The sequence below is a fragment of the Puma concolor genome, chromosome A1 (assembly GCF_028749965.1).
Source record: "Puma concolor isolate L17-30 chromosome A1, mPumCon1.1.hap2, whole genome shotgun sequence".
In the NCBI taxonomy this organism is placed as follows: Eukaryota; Metazoa; Chordata; class Mammalia; order Carnivora; family Felidae; genus Puma; species Puma concolor.
In genome coordinates this window covers 7,319,331-7,343,539 of record NC_141667.1, presented here as the reverse complement: position 1 = coordinate 7,343,539, position 24,209 = coordinate 7,319,331, and the positions used below count along the sequence as shown (strand labels likewise).

The 24,209-nt window shown below is 43.6% G+C and overlaps 1 protein-coding gene across 10 annotated transcripts in view; it reads left to right on the top strand.

Moving 5' to 3' along the window:
- Positions 1-24,209, top strand: part of SEMA5A (semaphorin 5A) — a 482,459-nt gene that overhangs the window by 194,887 nt on the left and 263,363 nt on the right. The window lies entirely within an intron of this gene.

Here is a 24,209-nt window from a genome sequence, read left to right as displayed (position 1 = left end):
GCAGTGATAGAAAAAGTGGGAAGGTTATACTGAACTTTGCACGTGTTTATCATTACTGTTCTTATTTAAGACTTTCCCTTACCCCTGAGCCAAACCTGAGCACCCAGTATTTAAAAAAAATTTTTTTTAATGTTTATTTATTTTTGAGACAGAGAGAGAACATGGGTGGGGGAGGGGCAGAGAGAGACGGAGACACAGAATTGGAAGCAGGCTCCAGGCTCCGAGCTGTCAGCACAGAGCCCAATGTGGGGCTCGAACTCACAAACCGTGAGATCATGACCTAAGCTGAAGTCAGACGCTTAACCGACTGAGCCACCCAGGCGCCCCAAGCACCCAGTATTTTTAAGCAACTTTTTTTTTAAAGCAACCAAGGAGATACTGTTTCTCCTCGCCGTGTTCTGCCTTACCTCCTGACTACCTCTATATACCCCAGTTTTCCTGGCTCCTGAGATGCCTTTTGATTCTATGTTATTTTTTGATTCAGTCGTCCCATTGCACGAACTAAAGATTGTGTTTGTTGCAAGCAAACAGGGACCCTTTGTAGGTCTGCATCTCTTGGCCAGAACCAGGTAACCCCTCTTGGCGTGGGGGTGGGAGACGGGGGTATGATAGCTGGGTGATATTCCGTCAGCACTATGTTTTATACTTCTCAAATGCTCTGGGTTTCCTCTGCCTCCCTACCTGTGTGAAACTTCAGTTGATGTTGCCAAGAATTTCGCACTCCAAGTGAGAGGAGAATACCTCCCAAAGGATGTGTAATTCTATTATGCAGCAATAGCTCTTTTTCTGACTTCAAGCCAAGCAAAAATATTTGCTGGTGCTGGAGCTACTCTCCAGCGAGTCCAACCACGTGACCTTCTAGAACTTCTCTCATCCCAGCAATTTGCTCTTGACCTTTTCCTGCCCTACCATGTAATTGTGACCTCCCTCTCCTACTGTGGTAGGTGAGGGTAGCAACCCTATTTTTAAGTGCAGATTCAGCACGCAACCACATCTGTCCTTACTGCTCTGTTTGTTTTTTTCATCTGTGGCACATGAACGGACCACTGTGCATGGATGGGACAGCAACCATTTTCAGAAGGGGTAAGACAGAAGAGATTGTATCAGCACTTTGCAGTGATTTCCCGTGTGCTATATTTGTTCATGTGTAGATCAGAAGGACTTACGCCTTTTGTAGTCTGAGACCAAACTCCTTTGGCCACATAACCACGCAAAACGCTGCCTGAAGAACCTAATGTGATTATAAGATCTCACGGAAAGTCCTTCTCTAATGAAGTGTACTATGGAGTCCCTAAATCTTTCATTAGTGGGGTTTCCTAACCATGTTAAAATAAATACAAGTGCAAAATTAAAAAATGAGATGCATTCACAAATACCATGCCTAGATGACCAGGTGTCACGGAGAAAGCTGCCGAGCCCTCCCCAGTGAGCCAGGTGAGGTGAAGAATGCTTTCTGGACAGCTCATCATCTCTCCTGTAAGCATTTACAGATGGTTTTGCACATAAAAATTAAGATGAGAGTTGGAGACTAAAGAGTTTCTGTTTCAACCTCAGCTCAAAACCACCGAGATTGCCTCTCATTTGGTATTCTGCTAGCATGGAGCCTTAGTAACGAGATTAGGTAGTGTGTGGGCTGGACCCCAAAGCTATGGGGCGCGTAGAACAACTGTGTGTTCACTTGGGTTTTTATGTTCTTTCTTTTTGGACCTAATTAATGGTTAAACGACCTTAGTCGTTTAAATTCTATTTTAACACGTCAGATGTTAAGTAGAAAGTAGGACTTAAAATTATATATCTCTCCCCTGAAGATTTAAAGTGTTAATATTTATCAACACGAAAATGTTGGGATAGCATTCAGACTAATTGTGTGTGTTCATTGGGGGTAGTATTCCTAGTTACCGAGGAAGTGATATGAAAACAAAAAAGACAGTTCTTATCAAAGATTTTCAGCAAAAGAGTGGACTGAGTTGATGGGAGAAACCCCCCGCCGTCATATAATGGCATTAAAAATACATGGGGCGCCTGGGTGGCGCAGTCGGTTGGGCGTCCGACTTCAGCCAGGTCACGATCTCGCGGTCCGTGAGTTCGAGCCCCACGTCAGGCTCTGGGCTGATGGCTCAGAGCCTGGAGCCTGTTTCAGATTCTGTGTCTCCCTCTCTCTCTGCCCCTCCCCCGTTCACGCTCTGTCTCTCTCTGTCCCAAAAATAAATAAACGTTGAAAAAAAAAATTAAAAAAAAAAATTAAAAAAAAAAAAATACAAAGCTGCCCCAAAAGCGAGAAAGGAAAAGGCCCAGGGGGACAGGTATCAAAAAGAGGAGCCAGGTCTGGAATCCAAGTGGAAATGCTTGAGGTTGGGAGACATGAGTGTTGGGAACCGATGAGCTGGGAGAGCCAAAGCTCAGCTTCCTGTATAAAGCTGCAAGTCACAGTGAGGTGTCCTACCTGTGGAATGAAGTCCAAGGGAAGTACTTATCAGCTCCCTCGGAAGAGGGAAGGCTGGCCATGGGTGGAAACAGACTCTTGAAGGAGAAATTGGAACACCGAGCCTGCTCTATGGTCTCTCATAAGGGATCGAAATAGGTACTGTTCTTCCAAGAGAGGAGCCCCAAAGAAATTGACGATGGGCTCCTAAACACCAAACCTCTAACTCTGAGAGGGCCTCCAGGTTCTACTGTCTTGCAGTGCCTCATGGTTCCTAGGTCATGGGTTCTTGCAGGAATAACTTTTGCTGAAGATGAGTTCAGAGTCAAAGATACATACCAATGAGATGACGGGTGGCCCTAGGAGTCCACAGACAAAATGAAAGCATAATTTAAGCCCCTATATCCATATAATAGGCCAACCCCCAACAGATTTTGTTTTTTTAATTTTTTTAAAGTTTATTTATTTATTTTGAGAGAGAGAAAGAGAGAGCGTGGGAGGGAAAGAGAGAGAGGCTGAGAGGGAATCCCAAGCAGGCTCTGCACGGTCAATACAGAGCCCCATGTGGGGCTCAAACCCATGGAGCTGTGGGATCATGACCTGAGCCAAAACCAAGAGTCAGACGATCAACTGTCTGAGCCACCCAGATGCCCCACCCCCCCTCGCCCTCAGCAGATTTTAAAGTGTATAGGAGATACACAAGTAGAATTGGTATCACCAAAGCAAGAAGCCATAGGATAGATGAGACGGAGAATACATGTCACGAAAAGAGTATTATGAGTTGGGAAAAAAAAAATCGGAAGAAATCCGTGTGAACGTAGTGTATAGAGAAGACTAGATTAATTCCTATTTGAATTCAGAGTAAGAAATTAATTTAAGTATTTATCTAGCGTTCATAACGTGTGAGAAATAAATGGTTCAGTCTTACAGCACAGAAAAAAACGGAGGTTGATAGTTTTCCCTCCTTTCTCTGTTGGAAGAACCATATATTCTTCTATTTTGAAGGAGCCAAGTATATGATCCTGCATGGCCTTGTGTTTCTAGAGGGTGAGCTTTCTGGTTTATTCCTTGTTGTACCCAAAACATGGGCTTTAGAGACGTCGGCAGAGAGAATGTCTTCCTATTTAATCCGCTACTTTCAAAGAACTTACTATCCCCAATAGGAATGAAGATGACGGAAATTAAGCATTTAAAGATAAATCATAGGGGGCGCCTGGGTGGCTCAGTCGGTTAAGCGTCCGATTTCAGCTCAGGTCACGATCTCACGGTCCGTGAGTTCGAGCCCCGCGTCGGGCTCTGGGCTGATGGCTCAGAGCCTGGAGCCTGCTTCTGATTCTGTGTCTCCCTCTCTCTCTGCCCCTCCCCCGTTCATGCTCTGTCTCTCTCTGTCCCAAAAATAAATAAACGTTCAAAAAAAAAATAAAGATAAATCATAGATTGAGAGAGAAGATTTAAAAATAAAGAGTGTTCATCACTTGTGCTTTTTCTCTCCATTGCCTTTTGGCTCCTAGAGTTCTAGTTTTCCTGCACGAATACATGGATAAAAATAGGTGCCTTCAGGGCTTTTTCAGAGATCCAGGAATGTATATGTAAAATAACCGCCTTGTTGCCTAGCTTAGTACTTCGAATATTGTGTGCAGTCAATACATAGAGCATCAACAGTGTTATCATTTTCATTGCAGTTTATTATTTGTATTACCATGTGAGATAAAATTCCTCAAGAGCGTCTGCTAAAGCTTCTTTTTTTTTTTGTTTTTTTTTTTTTTTTTTGTAGCTGTGGTCTTGTTATAAAAAGCTTGGTATGGGACATAATAAAAATTTTGTTCGGAGGAATACTATTGAGAGAGTTCTTTATTGGGTCTCTATCACTTAATCTAGCCTCTCATTGTAGTCACCTTTATTTTATTAATAGATGTATTTTGAGAAACACCTTTACTGATTTTTAGATTATTTATTTTTTCAACATTTTTATTTATTTTTGGGACAGAGAGAGAGAGAGAGAGAGAGAGAGCATGAACGGGGGGAGGGGCAGAGAGAGAGGGAGACACAGAATCGGAAACAGGCTCCAGGCTCCGGAGCCATCAGCCCAGAGCCTGACGCGGGGCTCAAACTCACGGACCGCGAGATCGTGACCTGGCTGAAGTCGGACGCTTAACTGACTGCGCCACCCAGGTGCCCCTGATTTTTAGATTATTAAAGCGTTGTCCCTTTTGAAATATATTCAATCTGTCAAGCTTCTTAAGATCTTGCTTGCTGGACTCTATCAGGGTTGCTAACAGAATCAAAATCCCATCCTGATGGATAATAAGTACCCTACGCATTATCTCCCAGCATGTGTACCCATGCCTGATGCTAACTTCTGATTAATGTCCAAACTACAGGTGAGATAGGATGACCCACTACAAAGCTGATTGATGGTTCGTTTGATGAGTCGTTCTTTGCGCTGCCTGAAGAGCTCACAGGCTATTGCTGGAAGATGGTAGCACAGTTGAAATTCTTGTTTGTCTTGAATTTAAACGCTAAATAAAAAAAAGTCTCTAATTATCCTTCTATATAATGAGAACAACAAAAATCCTGCAATCTATTAGCATGGCCTTAGGAGAATCAATCATGAGATGTTGTCAACGGAGTAATTTTTAGATCATTACAGTCTTGGATTCCGGATCATTCTGCCTCCCCTACCCCAGTGGTTCTAATGAAACTGGGTGGCCATTTTGCTCTCAAAGGGTACCTTTTACCATGCTTTTCTTGTTTGCTTTTTTTCCTTTGTCCTCAAGAAAATGGTTGAGTTATGCTGACGTGGATCCCTCATTGCTGAGCAAGCCAAATACAAAGACTAAGTTGGAATTGATACAATTTTGAATTTTTCAAAGGGAGGGACAGAATTGGGTGTAGAGAATAATTACTGTAGGCATAAAAGTTATGTCATGTCCTCTGTGAGAGAAAGGAATCCTTTTAGATTCCATGGATGTCAACTTATCACCAATTCAGCTTCCATCTGAATGTGTTGGGAAGTACCCCACTCTGGCCACTGTGTTTCAGAGGGAGTCTGTTGGAGGAAAGCAACACTGATAATCATGATAGGCTATGAGAAAAGCAAAAGAGAGCAGTCCTCAATTCCAATAATGCCTCACAACTAGCAAGTATTTACTGAGTACCTTACAAACAGCATGTTTTTTAGTTTTTATAGAAGTTCTGTAAAGTGGCTCTGTCTCTGCCTTTTTATAGAAGTTCTGTAAAGTGGCTGTGTCTCTGCCTTTTTATAGAAGTTCTGTAAAGTGGCTATGTCTGTGCCTTTTTATATAGCCCAGGAAATAGACCCAATGAAGTGAGATATCTCACCTGCAAGCCCATAGTGAATAAGGAACAGAGTGGGGACGAGACTTCTGGCATGTCAGGCTGCAAAGGCCAGGTTCTAAAATGTTACAGCCCATAGCTGTGACTTTTTTTTAATGTTTATTTTTATTTTTGAGAGACAGAGAGACCGAGTATGAGCGGGGAAGGGGCAGAGAGAGAGAGAGAGGGAGACACAGAGTCTGTAGCAGGCTCCAGGCTCTGAGCTGTCAGCACAGAGCCCGATGTGGGGCTCGAACTCACGAACTATGAGATCACGAACTGAGCCGAAGTTGGACGCTTAACTGACTGAGCCACCCAGGCATCCCGTAACTTGCTGCTTCTGCTACATGTGCGTGTCTCAGTGTGTGCGTGCACGTGTGCGTGTGGGGGTGCGTGCGTATGTGGTTTGAGTGCTGAGCTGCGGATCTGGGGGACTGAGTGGTAAGGGAAGCATGTTGTACCCTAGTCAACACGTCTATGCTCCCCCTTCTAGGTTAACAGAAGTTTCCCATAGCCCTGCTGTCTGCCATATTTTCAAGAGGGCTCTGAGCCAATGGTTTGCTCTTTGAATCCGAAAGTTTTAAGGCAACAAATCTCATTGCCTCAGTGCCTCAAATAAGAGGCTCCTTTTCTAGATTCCAGGGGTATTTATTATCCTGTAGAGGAGCAGGGCACCCGAAATGTAGTTGAAAGAACTTTAGTTTAACATCCATAGCTTCGGATTGCATTCCAGTTTCATTGCTCTCATTGTGGAGTTGGCACCTACAGAATAATGTTCATTCATTCATGTTTGTGTCCAACATTGATTCCTTCAGTTATTCATTCAACCAGCATCTGCTCATTCCTTAAATACACTTTTATTGAGGCAGTAGCTGCTTTGTGTTAGCCTTCATACTGGGCATTGGGAATACAGGAAGCGGGATGATGTGTAAATAGGCGAACTGAACAAGGCATCATGGATTCTGATAGGGTAAAGCTTGTGCGTTGTATGCCCATGATGGCTTGGGTCCTTCATCTTGTCTGTGGAGGCTCGTGGAAGCTTTCTGGGGAGGTACTGTAGCTGGTAACCAAAGGGCAGGCAACAGAGTGCCAGGTGAGGAAAGGGAGGAGGTACAAGGGAGCTCTGGATGGTTACTGGCTCAAAGTCCCTGATACAGTCAGAGTCCAAAGTGCATGCACAATGGAAGGCAGAGAGAGTGATGGAGTTGGAGATGAGGAGACAGTTTGGTATGGTCTTGCTGAGGTTTTATGTAAGGATACTGATCGGAGTCACGAGGAAGGGACAGCGGAGGGCTGAGGCACTGAGCGCAGTACTATTGGCTTAGCCAGGCAAGCAGTGGTGCCAGTGAGAGACAGTGGTGGTTTCCACCAAAGTCATGGCAGAGGGGAAAGAGGGAAGTGCAGCAAAGAAGTAGAAGTCACAGGATTCCATGAACGGGAGTGTGTGTGTGTGTGTGTGTGTGTGTGTGTGTGTGGCGGGGGTTGGGGCAGAGGTATCACTGCAGTATATTATTCCAGGAGGATCCACTGTCTTCAATATAGTTGGATTAAAACCTGATAGTTCCTCCTATAACTGAATTTCAGCACTGGCAAAGGCATTCTTATAATTCTTGTCCAAACAACATTAATTAAACAACTTTAGTAAAAGAAGTGAGATTAGAAATTTACCCCTAAATATTCATCAATAATAATTGCCTTAGGGGTTCAAATGATCACCTCATCTTTACAACGGACAGTTGATTACTCCTCTGTGTGTGTCCCTTCAGCACAAGCTACAGTCAATAGAGATGCTTTGTCTCTTGACATCACCAACTAAACATGCGTTTCTTGGGTACTGGTTCCTCTCGCCCTCCCTGGGCGTCCCAGTCCTGTTAACAGACTTGCTCTTTGAAAAGAGTTCTCTATTCGTCCTTAGAGTTTATAAAGATACTGTCAGGCTCTCCTCTCCCTGGGCATCTAATACAGTCGTGTTTATGTTTTGGGAAGAACAAAAATAGACATGTTTATAAGTGTTGGAGCAAAAAAAGATCCAACTCAGGCTGGAGTCATCAGCTTGGTCGTCCTGTTTGTGAAAACAATTCTCGCTAATTGTAGCCCTTCCAGAAGGACAGCATTATTATACTGACCATATGCAATTAACTTGACTTTCCTTTCTCTACGCATGAAAATAGAGCACACTGCCATTTTCCCCTACGCGTTCCCAAGCAAGGACTGCACATCCTTTCCTGGACACTGTCCAGCATTAGTCTTTTCTTCCAGAGTTCTCAAATCTCTGTGTGGCATTAAATTTAATAGGTCTAGTATATCAAAAATAGAATTATAATTATGAAAAGTCAGTTAAAAGGAGGGTGAATGGTAAAATGAAATGAGATTTTTAATGGCTTGCCAACAGTTATAATTAATGAGATGGAGATCTGGCCACGCGTGTGACCTTCAGGTGGGGAATCGACAGAACCCCGAATCCGTGGGCCCGGGAAGGAGGATGATTTTTCAGAAGGACAGAATGTTACTTCCTGCCAGCCATCATCGCCTCGTGTTTCAGGGCTTTTTCTTGAAGTCGAGCTCATTGATGTGTTCAGGAGGCCGCTTGGGGGGCACATCAGGTATGTGAGAGCTTTATCAGAGGAGACGAAGCAAGCCACACGTTCGAACCCCTGGACAAAGTTTGATAGTTGCTCTGTCAACAGGTGACTCCTGTGTTTGATAGGCCCCTGGTTATCTTGCTCATAACAGGAATCTGCTTTTCATCACGGTGTTAATTCATGGGGCTGATTCACTTCGGTATCTGTTTTACCCAGTGAATTTCCTTGAACACTAGTTGCAGATGAAAAGAGGGTAATACAAATGTATGCTGACTGCAGTGCCTAATACCGTCCAACTGGACAGCTTCCTCGCACATCAAGTGGGTTTCCGAGGCTATAAAAATTGTTTTGTGTCTGATTAAACACAGGTCCCTTTGAACTCCGTGGGGGTTCTTTTCCGCTAGCACTTTCTTGTAACTGTGTGCAAAGTCCCCCACCTTCTCCCCCCCCCTTTTTTTTTCTTTTTTGTCTGATTTGGAATCCAGAGAGCCAGCCCGCTCCGCCTCCTTCATCCTTTGGTACAGCATAAACTTGTAGTTACTGTAACATCTGTTACATTCCACACCCCGAGGCACAGACAGGCAAAGCTAAAGCTTCTCCACACACACGTGTGCTGGCCTCTTTTCCTGCTCCTGCGCCTACAGTGGGTTGACCAGAAGGCAGAAGCAGATCAGAACTGCTGTCTAGTAACTGGTTAGCAAAGGATGTTACCCACCCGTTTAATTCCCACCAACAGAGCCCCCGTCTTTCCTGGGAGCCCACGGAGAGGAAGGGTACCTTCAGTGAGGCTGGGACCTAACGAGGGCTATAAGGCTGTCTCTTCCAGAGAAAGAATGGAGGCAGAGGGGCGGGCTGGAATTTATATTTATGGGACTAGAAACAGTATCCAGTTGGGAGACACTTCAAAGCACATATGCAGATAAATGGCTCATTGGGCTCAGGGATGGGACTAAATAGGCAAATTCACTGTCAGACCGGTACCATCATGACTGTTAGCTCTGAAATTCTGCGGTGAACGGTAGGGGCTGTAGATGATTGGAGAGGGATAGCATGGCCCTCGGGATGAAGAAAATGGAATTTTTCATTGCTTGTTGCGTGCATCTGTTTGTTCCTTTGTGCGACATCCTACAAGTCTTCTTTGCTGATTTTCCTTGTGGGGACCATTCTCTTCTTGTTCTAACCTGCTTCCTTTAATATCCCAATTAGACGTGTAGTAAATGCGATCAATGTGTTGATGTCTGTCAAATTTGTGTCTTGAGTTTGACCTCAGAGCTTCTCTGCCACCACCTATTCCCATCTCCACTGGGATTTCCGTTGGGGATCTCCACTGAGGCGTTCATCAAAGGACTGCTGGATTGTTCTCCAGACCCCAAGCCTATTCTTCCTCCCGTCTCTCCTATCTCAGAAACGGCCCCATCGATTGAGTGACTCTAGTGGAAAAAATGGATGTCCTCCTTAACTCCTCACATCTCCATGAGCCCCAATTTGTTGCAGACACTACATTTGCCCCTCAGTGTCTTCAGGCTGTGGAGGCATATTCACTTCCTCCACAGAATAGCCAGAGGAGCTTTTAAACGTGCAAAGTAGCTCATGTCCTCCCCCTTCCCCCCACACACCTTGGCTTCTTAGTGCCACAGGAGAGAGGCTGGTGACAGTGGCAGCCCACAGCCAAGTCTGGCCCGTGTCCACTTAATGTGAATATCGTCTTGTTGGAACCAGCCACACTCATGAGTTTATATTTGTCTGGAGCAACAGCACCAGAGTGGAGTAGCTGTGACAGACACCATATGGCCTGCAGAGCCTAAAATACTATGTGGCCCTTTACAGCAAGAGTTTTCCAATTTCTCCCACAGAACAGAATCGAAACTTTTTCACCTTCACCTGCCAGACTCTCTACCTGAATTTTTTCTACCTCCCTCTCAGCTCTCCCCTCACCTTGTCTCTCCCCACACACCTGCCTTGTTTCTGCTGCTCAATGACTCTGGTTCACTCCCCCCCGCCACCCGCCATCAGGCCTCTTCCAGACAGGGCTCTGTCCTGCAGTGCACTTCTCCCACATCTGTGTGGCTTTGTGCTGTCATTCAAGTCTCAGCTTCAGCGTCACCTCAGCGGAGTGGTCGTCTCTGGAAATGCTATAATGTCACTCCGAGCGATACTTCAAACATCCCCCTGTTTTATTTACCTCACGGCAATAACTTCCTACTTTTATTTCTTCTTTATGGATCCGGTCCTCCTCACTAGAATATACATCTAATGAGGGCGAGAAGCTTCTCCGTTTATTTTCCTGCGTGTCTTTAGTTCTGAGAACAGGGCCAGGCACAGAGTCGATAAGCGTCTGCACAAGGAGGGCCATCATGAGCCTGGTGGCAGATGGTCCAGTGAAGAAACATAATGGCGTCAAGCAAGTGATTAGCGTTGGCCGTGGAAACTGGGCTCAGGGCAGGAAGAATCTCTGAAGTTGTGTAGGATACCTCAGGAAGTGAGTGTATAAACTTGTCAAGAAAAATTGAAAACAGGATTAGAAACAGGGCAGTGACGTTGAATTCACTTCAGGGAATTCACAAAGGCCGCCCTCAGCTAGTCCTCGTGGCAGCTTTGCTGAAGGCTGAGAAACAGAGCAGCTGTTTGACCACCTGGTCACATCGGGACCAGGTTAGTACCTGGAAATGACAACCACCACAGGTTTTCAAAGTGCACCCCGATGGGTGAAACAAAAGGAAAACCAGCCTTTATTTTCCTGTCTCTCTTGACCGTCTACCCATGTGAGCCTGTCTTTGTCGAGGTTGCTGTGGAGGGCAGAGGTCTCCTGCAAAGGTTGGGCCAAGGCAGAAGAAATCCATTTCTGCTGGAAACAGAAACTTTAGGCCCTAAATGTCGGTTTCGGTTTCATGTTTATAACCTGCTTTTTTTTCCCAGTCTATCATCTTGAGTGACTTGGGGCTATTGGTACCTAAAGGAGCCTGCGAGGGAGGGCTGTACGTTTTATAGAATCGGAGCTAGCACCAGCTAATCGGTAATAGGTCCTGCTGGATTTCCAGGTTTGCTTTTTCTCTTGGAGGAAATGGATGTATAGTAATTAACTGGGGTTCCAAATGATTCTGTGTGGCTCTACGTGGAACACTCAGCTTTGGCCTACGAGTTGGGTAATGGTTTTCTGTATGCCTTTTTCGTTTTAGTTGAAAGATATTAAAAGCCATATAACACTAATGGAATAGAACATCCTGGAAATGCTGACGCTTGGTGATGCCATGTGATACAGGGTCAATCATATAGGGTGAGTGACCAGGGATTCTTTCTAGATTAATTTGCAGTGATGTCTGGCTGAGTGAATTTCAGTAGGTCCCTTTGCTTTCCTGGACTCCGGATTCCACGTTATTGAAATGAGGCATTTGAGTAGGTGTGACCTGAGGTCCTTTCTCACTTTGAGACTGTGTGTTATTATTTTTTTCTATTACTAAAGAATTATGCTTAGTGTGTTTAATTATCTGTAATACATGCTTATTGAGCCCTTACCCTATGCTCTAGAGCAGAGGTCAGGGCAAGATAGTGATATTTTAGACCTTGGGAGTCAGACAATCTGGATTCAACTCTGCCAATGTTGTACAAACACAGCTCTAGAATATAGGTGGACACCCGGGCAGTGCCGTGCTCCATAAGAATTTATTTATGGACAAAGGCCATGGGTCTGATTTTGCCCATGGATCATCATTTGTCAATCCCTGCTCTAGAGCCTAGACACTGAAAATTATACTCCATAAATCTGAAAGTTCTCTTTCTTTAATAAATTTACAACCATATTTGGATATAAACTCATTCACATGTAAAACAATTAGAAGAGTGGTAGAATACGGTTCATGACTGCTACATAAACACAATCGGCAAGCAGTCCGTATTATCCAGGTAGTATTGGTGGACCAGAGGGATGGAGAGCACTCGGGTAGTTAAGGGAGGATGCAGGTAGGTTCTGGGACCGCGTTGTGCCTTGGAACGTTCAACGTTATAACCAGTGCGGATTCATTTGAGGCCTATTGTAACGCGTAGTAGAGCACAGATACTAACGAACTCTTTAGTGGCTCCCAGCCTGTTTACAGTTGTTAGAGGGGCAGGATGGATCATTTTGAAAGGATGGGCTCATGTTAGCCAAGTGGGGGTGTGAGAACAAGTTCGGTGAGGAGCTGGTTGAGGAAAAGTTGAGGCGTCTATGTTGGGGGAAAAGCAGAAGAGAAGTGACGAGCAGGTAAGTTTGAGAGGGGCCGACGGCCAGGCGATGGCAGTTTGCTGTGACCATGGCAACTTGCCGACAGAGAAAATCATTGTGCGGGTGTATCAGACACAAGAGCACGGTCAAAGGTCCCTGCCATGGAACACATTGCTAGCAGGGACTATCTGGCATGGCCCAAGGCCCCCAGATATACAGAGGCACTCTTATCTTATCAGGCATGATGTTCCAAGGTCTTCGAGATTATCTCCAGGAGTCAGTCGAGGGTCAGGCTTTTCTTTGGAATAGGCAGGGTTTGAACAGACCTGCTGAGTCAACTGGTTACTGAATAATCTCTCGCTTGTTACCTGTTCAGTTGGTTTTGAACAGTGATGCCCAGCCTTCCTAAATGTTGCAGGGCCCTTACACCTTTCGCAGGTAGACTGTGATTTACACGAAATTGAATGTCATTCTAGAGGAAGCTAAAACGAACGACAGATATTCTACCTTGTAGCAGGATGTTGTCAAAGATGTAGTAGGGCCTTCTTCACGGTGGTCTTGTGAGGCAGGTGTAAACCACCCCATGTTGCCATCGTGGTGAGGGTGGGGACCTAGGGTTCTGGAGACTCTCCCGTGACTTCAGGCTTTGCCAAATGCCTCATGGGAATTGGTTTATGCATTCTTCTCAACACAAACTCTCGTTTTCATGTTCTCCTTCTGTTTCATAGTTTGTTCAGACAGGTGAGGCAGTTGGTGGTAGCCTCACAGCCTCCACCAGTAAAAGCTTTGCATCTGGGGTTCAAATCCAAATCAGCTTAATTCCAAGGACTGTGTCACTTTCATTAGCGATTAGGCTCAGTCCTGATTCAGTTACAGGGTTAATGGCAGTAGGTTCTGAGGAAACCCAGGATCAATTCGTCTTTCAATAGTAATAGAACAACGCCTCTGTATGACCAAGGAAGCCCCGTTCTTGATAAATTAGATACACACTGTCCAGCAGTGAAGCCACGGGCCATGTTCGGCTGTTGAGTGCTTGAATTGTGGCTAGTCCAAGTGGAAAAGGGCATCAGTTATAATTCGCACTGGTTTTCAAAGTTTGAGAATGCACACGTGAAATCAAAATACTTCAATAAATTTTATTTTGATAACATTGGAATGATATCCTGGGTTAAATAAGCTATATTGTCAAAAATTGATTTTACCCTCTTCTTAGCATTTTAATTTTATTTATTTATTTATTTAAATTTTTTTTTTCAACGTTTATTTATTTTTGAGACAGAGAGAGGCAGAGCATGAACGGGGGAGGGGCAGAGAGAGAGGGAGACACAGAATCGGAAACAGGCTCCAGGCTCCGAGCCATCAGCCCAGAGCCCGACGCGGGGCTCGAACTCCCGGACCGCGAGATCGTGACCTGGCTGAAGTCGGATGCCCAACCGACTGCGCCACCCAGGCGCCCCGATTCTTAGCATTTTTAAATGTAGCGACTGGAAAATTCAACATCGTATGTGTAGGTCACATTCTTATTTTCATTGGATAGCACTGCCTGAGAACACTCATCGCACTTTATTTGGGACCAGCTAGTGTTTCTTTCCTTCAGTTTCGCTCTCTTGTGCATATATCTCCCCTTTTTAGCAAAATTATCAGTGTCTTGAAGGCAGAGGTCTGGCTTACATAACTTTGTATCCGAGCCGGTACTAAGTGGGTTCTTCCATGTAGTAGGCACTCAAGAAATATTCGTTGACTACGCAAATCAGTAGTTGTGTTGCCCCAATAGTCTCGATGCATATGTCCTTAATGCTTCACCCTAAAGTTTCTGGTAAAATCTGAGTCAGTCTTGGAATGCGTTCTACCTGTACTACCTGTAGGTAGAATCAGTACTTTGGCAAAGAGACCCCCTGGGGACTTACTAGAATGTCTTCAAGCAAGGAGGCTTGCTTGCACAAATGGCTTTTTTTGTACCCTTTAGACTTCTGGTCATCACTACTTACACAGCAAGCATGTGGCCACTTCTGGAGTCATCTAAGTGCTCGTTGGATAGAAACAGTTCATTTTTTATATTTTTAGTTACATTACCATCATTTGTAATTCTCAAGTTATAAATCTGAAGGAAATTACTTTTTAATGTCCTCTGGCACAACATTAAGATTTTGCAATTAGATTTTATAGCCCGTAGTCATATGCTCCAGGTCACAGAGCAAAATTAAGACCCTTCTGCACCAGGAAAGTTTCCTGTAGGAAAAGCCACACCGAGTTTAGGGGCAGGGCAGCCCCAAAACACACTTCACAGCCTGGAGGACAAAGCTGGTCACAGTCTGGGGGTTTGAAGGTCTTGCCTGGTTTACGTATGCATTTGCATAAACTTTTAAATTAGAAAAAAAATCTGTCTTGATGGATGGATGAATAGAAATTGCTTCTTGTGTGAGTTATCCAGCAATAAAAACCTGTCTCTTATTGGTTTGGTTCTTACCCGCAGCCCCCAGGAATAATTAGGTTTCCATGATCTTAAAAGTTATAAACAAAAGGGAAGGCAATGCCAGCCTGCCAGGCGGATTTGGAAACCAGTTTGCTGACAACATCCCAGAACCTTCTCTTTACACCTTGCTAGGTGTGTCTCAGGTAACCCTCGGATGACTGAGAATTTCATGGGCCTCACGTAACCCTGGCATTTAGATCCTGAGATTGAATAAGAAGATCCTGAGACAGCCAGGCAACCACACAAACAAATGAAAACCTGGGGAAACAGTGGAAATCACAAATCCCACCCTTGATTTCGAAAGGGAGTACATTTCAATTGGTTATGAGATGGTAGTCGATTCTACTGAAATTGTGTCTCGAAAGATTTCTCTTAAGATACCTATCCAGGAAAAACATAAAAGAAACTTTGTTAGGGGCGCCTGCGTGGCTCAGCTGGTTAATAAGCAAGTGACTTCGGCTCAGGTCACGATCTCACAGTTCATGAGTTCGAGCCCCACGTCGAGCTCTGTGCTGACAGCTCAGAGCCTGGAGCTTGCTTTGGATTCTGTGTCTCCCTCTCTCTCTGTCCCTCCCCTGCTTGCGCTCTGTCTCAAAAATAAATAAACATTTAAAGAAACTGTCGAAAACTTTGTTAGTTGTATATTACCCTGCAGTAATCTAACTTTGAGAAACAATATGTCCGAAAGTCCCACAGGAATCTCTTTGAGGTGCTGAGCATGCTCTCAGCCTGCCAGCTGCCAGTCTTTATCTAAAAGCCACCTTCCCGAGGCAGGCTGTTTGCTCTTGCCTTTTCTGGAATAGTATGTGTGTTCCTTCCTGTAATTTAACAGATTTGTGACTATTATTTAATGCTTGTTCAAATTGTGCATATATATTATGCAGTGGATTCCAGGCTGTAAAACATAGCTTAAATGCCACTTGTGGCTTCAAATTATGTTTGAGTTAAGAAGACCCACATCAGCGAATGCTTCAAGTAAAAAGTGCACTATCACAGCTTTTTGGATTCTTAAGACATCTACCAGGCAGGCTGTCCAAGATGAAGTGTTGAACTTCAGAAGAACCCAATTCTAGAGCACAGGCAGATTGCAAAACTTGCAGTTAGTGGATTTTTCCAATGGTGAACGTGTGGGAAAAAAAAGATTAGGTGTTTAAAATGTCATTGGGAAGGAAACATATGAAGAGACTTGATGTAGCACCTGACCTCTGTTGAGCAGATACACAACTAAACACAGAAATGATGGGAAAAACCCCTCTTTGTATTTAAAAGACTGTGTTTTATGTATCACGTTTATCAATAAAAATGTAAATGATAGAAGCCTTATGTCTTCTTGGTGTATTGGATACTTTCTGCTGGTCTAAACACTGGTCTAAAAGCATTTTACTTTTCCTAATTGGTTATTATTGAATAGTTTTGTTTTATTTTTAAAAAGTCACATCAGTTGAACCTTTTGATGATTTCCTATAGCAAGCTTTTGAGATATTTTTCCCTTTAAGATAATCTTTAAGTGTATATGTTATATACATTATATATATATATATTTATATCTCTTACGTACTTTTATGCAAATATGTATGTATACATATATGCATATATATGAATGAACATATTGATGGCTATATCTGGATATAAATATGTGGAACTGTGTATGTCTGTAGGTATAAATATACATGTAAATATATACTTAGTATACATATTTATGTATCTGTATGTGTGTGTGTATGTGTGTGTGAATAAACACATGTATTTATATATACACATCCTAATATATGGGTGAATATATTGAGATCTAAATCTAGATATAGATATTTTAGTCCCTTAAAATGTTACCATTATTCCCAGTTGGATGGATATTCTAGTGCTGTGATGGAGAAGAAAATAGATGGGCAAAGAAATCACAGGGCTTCAGATTTTCACTTTGCCTTCATTGGCGTATAACTTTGTGCAGTCATACAACCTCTTTGCCCTTAGTTTTATCCACTGTAAAGAAAGGGGAGAGGGGTGGACTTCAGGATAGCCGACACCATGTTGATTCTACAGAGTCCTAGATAGAAGTTCTAGTGAGAATAATTGAGGTCTGTACATTTGGAGAAACAAAATTGGCCTGATACTTTTCAATTTTTCTAGAAAGCAAAGTAAGGCAGAGAGTATTGGCCTATTTCCACATTAGCTGATGTAACCAGGACCTGTCTTGGAAAGAAATGATGGAGACAAATGTCTACTGTTGGGATCTTCTTCCTTCGGTAGCCTTATTGTCTGCGGTGGACCCTGGTTTCTTTCTGCTTTTCTCTGGGACCTTCCTTCTTCCAGCTGTGCCCTGCCCAATGGGCAGCTTGGGTTGGAACATTCCTGTCCTCACATGAAAATTACCATCTCTTCCTTTCTGTCGAATTTTGCTCTCTTTTGGTGGGTGTCAGCTACTGTTTCTGATAATTTAATCCATGCTGATATATTACTAGGTGCTAAGGATTAATGCACTTTAGACATTCCTGGGAAAATTGATTTTTAATTCAGACCTTATGGAAATACGGCCTTAGTCCCATCCTGGGTTTAGCTTAGCTGCTTACCACTTATGCTACATTTGGCAAGTTGTTTGACTTTTCGAACACTCAGAGTTTTTAATTTTTACATGTTTTATTTCTGTAAGAAAGAGTATAGCTCTGGCTTCACAGGATTGTAAACATTAAATATAATAAGAAATTGTTAACATGTAAAAAAGTATCTAATATAATTCCAGAAATTAAGTAAATACTGATAATATAGTAACAACAAAAAAAAGCATTACTAAGAGACATTGGTTGTTCTGAGATATATATAGGTGTGTGTGTGTGTGTGTGTGTGTGTGTGTATACATATATATACACATGTATATAGCACCTGACCTCACGTGTATATATATATATATACATGTGTATATATATGTGTGTGTATATATGTGTGTGTGTGTGTGTGTGTGTGTGTGTGTGTGTATATATAATATAATAATTTTTTCCCCACAAGCATAAATGTTTGTGAATTTGTGAATTTGAGTCTTTTCTTCCTGGTGAAGTGTTTTGCCTTAGCCTGCCATTCGACAAACACATGAGGCTTTGGAACTGAAATCTGTTGTGATCCCTTAAAGAATTTCAGGCAGGACTCATGTAGCTGAAAACCAGCACCAGGTGCTGAGAGCTGCTGAGTCAAGCAGGCTCACCTTGCTCTGACGGGCTGTTGTTGGAAGCACATGCCTCAGGAAAGCAGGAAAAGGAACAAGAAGAACAGTGGTAGCGGTCCAGAGCACTGACCTGCCTTGCCGTTCTCAGGGCTTCTTAAAAATTCTGCTCCTTTGTTTTCCAATCATATTTCAGCTCAGATTGCGTTGCTGAGAATGGTGCGTGTAAAGGCAGAAGCTGAAAACGACGTCCCTGGAAGGGGGATGCATGCCACCTTTAAAGAGTAAATAGGCATCTCTGATGCAGGATGGTTTCTTTCACAACATGGGGAAGGTCTGGCAAGGACAACTTCCGGAATGCTCAGCCAATAGGACCGTCTGCCCTTCTTTTCCTGGTGCCCAGCTGGCAGGAGTGCCCTTCTGGGGGAGGGGAGGACCCAGGCCTTGGGATTTCAGGACAGTGTCCTGTCCCCCCACACCAGAGCTGAGTGGCTTACACTGCTGAGAAATCCTGCCATTCTACTCTGTTCGCATCATCCCTGCCTTGTCATTCCAGAATGTTCTTTGCTCCGATAAAGCAATTCTTTTTTTCTTAATGTTAATTTATTTATTTTTGAGAGAGAGAGAGCATGTGCACATGTGAGCAAGTGGAGGAGGGACAGAGAGTGAGAGACAGAGAATACCAAGCAGGCTCTGTGCTGGCAGTGCACGAACTCTGGGATCATGGCCTGAGGTGAAGTCGAGTCAGACACTTAATAACCGACTGAGCCACCCATGCACCCCTGTTCTTTGCACCAGTAAAGCAGATCAGTGCATGGTTATTGACATTTTCTCCTCCCTTCGTTACACCAAGACCCTTGGATCATAAAACCTAACTGGTGACCATGGGAATGGTTTTTTCTGTAGATCTTAACTGACATGTGGATCATGGTTATTCATAACAACAATAGCAGAAACAATAAATGTATTATTTATTAAACTGAGTGGGTGGCGGTTTTTAACAGTATATAATAGTGGGAATCAATTCATTTTCAAAGTGAAGAGGATGTTGATTTTTCCTTCTTGTTACTTTCCAAAAATGCTGCATAGGAAGCTACATGTTAGGGTTTTTCCAATGTGGGTTTCAAGTTCCCCCCAAAAGATTCTCAATCCTGCTTACCGGGCTTCTTAATCGACTGAAGTTTAGAGTGATGAATGGAACAGGACACCCAGAGCCACTTTTATTTGACCTGGGAGGTTTCACTGCTCAGTGTTTGCCTGCTAGTCAGCATGGTCCCTGGGAAGTGACTGCTGCAGGCTTTAGCCCTTGGAGGAGACATCAGTTTGGTTTTCAGATTTCAGACCAGGGCTAGTCCTGAACATCAGAATCTCCTGTGATTCTTACTTATCAGGCTCTAAAAGGTTTTCTTGGCTTATGACCATGACTTCCTTCAATATCTTCTACAGTGTTAATAGTAACTTTTATTTTGTTTCCAAAGTTTTCTATTTTCTAGGGTTGGTTGTGGGTGGGGGAGGGGGGGTTGGTGACTAGCTTGAATTTGTAAGCTAGTCTCTAGTTTATATATGTCATCATTTGGACCAAATTGATTAATGCTGACATATGTTCATGAAAGTTAGTTCTTGAGACTGTAATATTGGGTTCCTTTTAAAATCAAATCAGCATATGTTTTATTAGAATATTTATAAAACAATCATATGGGTGCTTATGCAATGGTAAGAGAAGGCAAATATGTGTCACTGCAGCTAATTTTGCAGTAGAAGGTCATTGATGGGCCATTTTTTAATAGCCACATTTGTGTAATCAAAGGATTAGCTTGAATGATTACCATCAAATATTAAAAATTATCTACAAAGTATTAAATTTGAAGTTACAGGTTTTGTGTTACTACTTAACTTCCAAACAGTGGTCCTGTTGGCTGCTATATTTAAGTTCCTTTTCATCCTGATGTTCCTATGTGTTCTTTTCAGCAAAATCAGGAGAGAGAAATAGGAGGGAAAAGGTGAACCCATTATTTGGGAGAAGTGAGCGTATATTAAAGTTGAGGTTGTTAACAACTGTATCTCTCAACCTAGCACGTGCTGTGTGCTGTTCGCTGCTCGCTTCCCTTGCCCTCATCTTTCTTTGGCATCTGCTGAGCTCGTTGGCCTCCACTTGCCCCGTGTTCAGACTCTGTCCTCACCTGCCTTACTTGACACTGTGCTCTTTTAGACTTCTGTGTCTGTAACTGTTCCTTTTCTGATTCTTTAGAAAGCAGCACTGATCATTTCTTGATGCTGGTATTGAACTCTGTTACTGTGGTGGCAAATTCTACTGATAGAACTTCTGACATTAAACTTGTCAATCCATCCTTAGGTTTCTGGAGTAGACCCCGTCCCATGTGAAGCAGTGTGTGTGTGGGTGTGTGTGTGTGTGCGCGTGCACGCACGCACACACACACATGTGCATACACGTGTGTGTGTGATTTGCTAATACATGTCTTTCCTTAGCAGTGTTTTCAGCCATACTTTTAAATGAGGGTGGCCCATGATTTTCCTTTCTCATCATGTCTTTGTGAAGCCTTACTAGCAAGATTATCAGGATCCTAATCACCTCGGAACTATGTTAGGAAGCTTTACTTCTTTGTCTAATCTCTGAAGTAAGTTCAATAAAGTTGAGATTCCATGTTCCTTAAGGGGTTCTTGAAACTTACATGTGAAACTTACATGTGAAAAGGCAGTAGGCTTTTTACAATGACAAATTGTATGTGGGAGTTTACTATGCGTTTTGTCAGAGTGTTTGACACTGTCGTAATAAAAGAATATAATAACAATTTTTAAAAATATTTTTGTAAATGTTATTGTTATTTTTAATTTAAGAGAGAGAGAGCAAGCAGGGGAGAGGGGCAGAGGGAGAGAGATGGAAAAACCCAAGTAGGCGCCACACAGTGTGGATCCCAATGTGGGGCTCGATCCCACCATGACCTGAGCCAAAATTAAGACTCAGATGCTCAACCTGTTGAACCACCCAGGTGCCCCTTAAAAGATTTTTCAAAATGAGGGACTATGCATGTACTTGCAGACAAAAAGGGAAGGGGCCTGATAACACGGGAGATATTAGAGGAGAAAAGAGGTGATTTAGAGAAGGGGCCAAAGAGGAGGGAAGAGTTGGCATGAGCAGAGGAAGGGGTACTGATCTTGGCACAGAGGAGAGGGCACCAGCCTCTGATCTTACGGCGAAGCGGGGAGGAGAGGTGTCTGAGACAGGTGCATTCTCAGAGACGAGTTGATGCATTAGCTTTCTCCCCAGGAGTTCATGGTGTTGTGTCAGATAGAGGTCAGGTGACATGCAAAGTTGAGAGAGGCAGACCTGGAGGGATGCCCAGGAAAATCAAAAAGGAAGAGAATGTGCAGATTATCCAACTTTTATCTAATGTTAACCATAAAAATGTGCTGTTTCAAGGGGGCAGCTCTTTGGAAATTGAAATAAAGGAAAGGGAACAATTTTGATGGAACTATATGTTGTTAGCTTACTTTTCCATATCTGCATCCCTCCTTCTATTATTGGAGGACATTTCAGGAAGTAGTGTAGCCCTTCCTGTTGCCCAGCATAGGAGCCAAAGCCTGAAGTATGTCTCTTCACCCTGGTCCCTGTTGGCCACACCCTTCCTGTGGGTGGGAGGTGCATGGGAGGTGAGCTCTTGGGAGCTCATGGGAGGTGAGATTAATGCATGGGAGGTGATTTTCTTCTGATGTCTTTTCATGTCCTCTCTCCCTACATGTGGCTCACATTTCCACTCCTCTAACAGAAAGGTCAGCCCATGGCCCTCTCTTCTTGACTCCTGCGACCTACTCGTTGTCACCACCTTGGGTACAACACATGTGCTCAGCTCTGGCAGCTGTGAGCTTTGGTCCGTAGAGCCTGGGAGGGGCAATCAAGAGCCTGGAACTCCAGTCCTGGCAGGTCTCCTCATCAGGTTCCTCTCTGTGTGATGAAGCTGTTGTATTAAAACAACTCTACGTGCACTTCCGGGTCGTAGCCATGCTCCGCCATGTCTCGGGTCATTCTTCATAGAGGACATTCTCCATAGTTCACCTGAACCTATCATCTTTCTCCAAGACCCGGCCTTACCCCTTGAGGCCTGTGTGCCACTCTACATTGTTTTCTGCTTAATTCTGTGTCGGAACAATTTTGTTATCTTCAGCTGGTTGCCTTCCAGTTAGGTATCAGGCCCCTAGGACACCCCCACCATTGTTCCTCCTGCATTTTGATAACCAGCATTCATACAACCACTACCTAAAGTGCCTGGTGGTACTTTTAAAAAGCTAACATTCCTGCCCCCATTCTCTACTCTTTCCTGCCCACCAGTCGCCCATTCACATTCCTAAGATGCCTGCTTTGATGTGTCAAGTACTTGCCTGAGGACTTTTCAAAGCCTCTCTATCACAGATGAAGCCATGTCCGAACTTGCTGACCTGTGAGCTATATTTAAATATGCCTCTCAGTTAACCATCCCAGTGGTTTCTTGAATTACCATTGCTTTTTCCTTTCCCTCTTCTCTTTTTTCCCCTCTTTCCTTTCATTTTTAATTCTTTTCCTCTTGAAATCACTTACTGATTCTTGCTCGTCCATTCCACACAGTGATCATTGCCTCACGCATTCAGAGTCCTGCACTGTGTGCTGCAGGCACCCAGGTGAGCTTTGCAGACATAAGAGCCTTCGGCTCTGTCTCCCAGGAACGGAGAACTGATGGGCAAGCAGGTGGGCAGCACCGATTCTGGCCCTGGGGGCACCGTGGCATCCCACGTAGCTCTGCTCCTCTAGAACGTGTCTGCACCGTCAATATGTGGTCAGATCTCTCCTTTCTTTTACCGAGAATCCCAGTCTCCACTCCTTTCTATGTGTGAGTACTTCTTGTAACATTACAAATGCCTGTAAAGTCCTTGCATTCATAGATACTCTGCTTAAAGAAGATACTAGTGCTTGCCCCCTAACTGGATTGTGAGCTTCTGGAACAGACCGTTCAGTAACAAGTTTTTATAGCTCCAGGGCCTTGTACATACTTTGCTGTAATTTTTTTTTTTAATGATTTGGCTGTAAAATGAATACATTGAAATAAACTTCTTAAAAGGATCAAGATGCACATTACAATTTCAAAACCCAAAGACAGGTCTCTCTAGAACTCAACCCTGGTTTCCTTTATGCAGTGGAGAACTTCTGGTTTATGGCCTTTTCCCCAATAACTGATAGTAGAAAATTGCTGTATTTATCAGGCGGAGCCTTTTCTTGAAAATAATCCATCCCAATCACATCAACAAAGACCTGTGTATGGGACATATTATGGGATGTGGGCATATTTCCGTATTATATCTGTTTTGTAACTTTGTTGATGTGGCATCTGTCATGTGCCTGTTTAGTCAGTGTGATATCACTCAGAATAGTAAATCCAAGAAAAAATGACAGATAACGTGGCTAAGTGTCAGGAATAATGATAAGGTGAGGCACAACTACAGGGCAACTCACTAAGCATTTTTTTTTTTTTTTTTTTTTTTTTGGTGTCAGAAATGTGCCCACAAAAGTTGCAAAAATGGCTCGTGAAGCAGCATTCTGTCCCTCTTCCGAGCTGTCGAGCTGTCGTGTTACAATAATCAGACTCTAGGCTGGAGGCCATGTCATAGGACTTAACAGTCTTGTGAAAAACCTGTCTCTAAAGAGTGGCTATTTCCTGATTTCCCTTAGGGAAAAAAAATGCCAATGAGAACTAGAAGTAACTAGATTTCACATCTAGAAAGTGCTGAATGTATTTAACATGCCTGGTCGTGGGGCCAGGATGGAAACCCAAAGTGCAGGGACACGAAGCGTCCACTTTGAAGGAAGGCAGATGGTGCGCCTGGGTTTGTCCTGGGTCCGAAGGAGGGCTTTGCGATTTCCTCAAGTCTTCAGTTCTTGCCAGGGAGGACACCCAGGAAGTGCTTCTGTTTGCGTTCAGTTTTCCCTGGGTGAAGCGTGTGAATGCTGTGTGGTTTTCCGCCCAGCCCAGCGCCCAAAGGGAAATGCACATCTGGCTTAT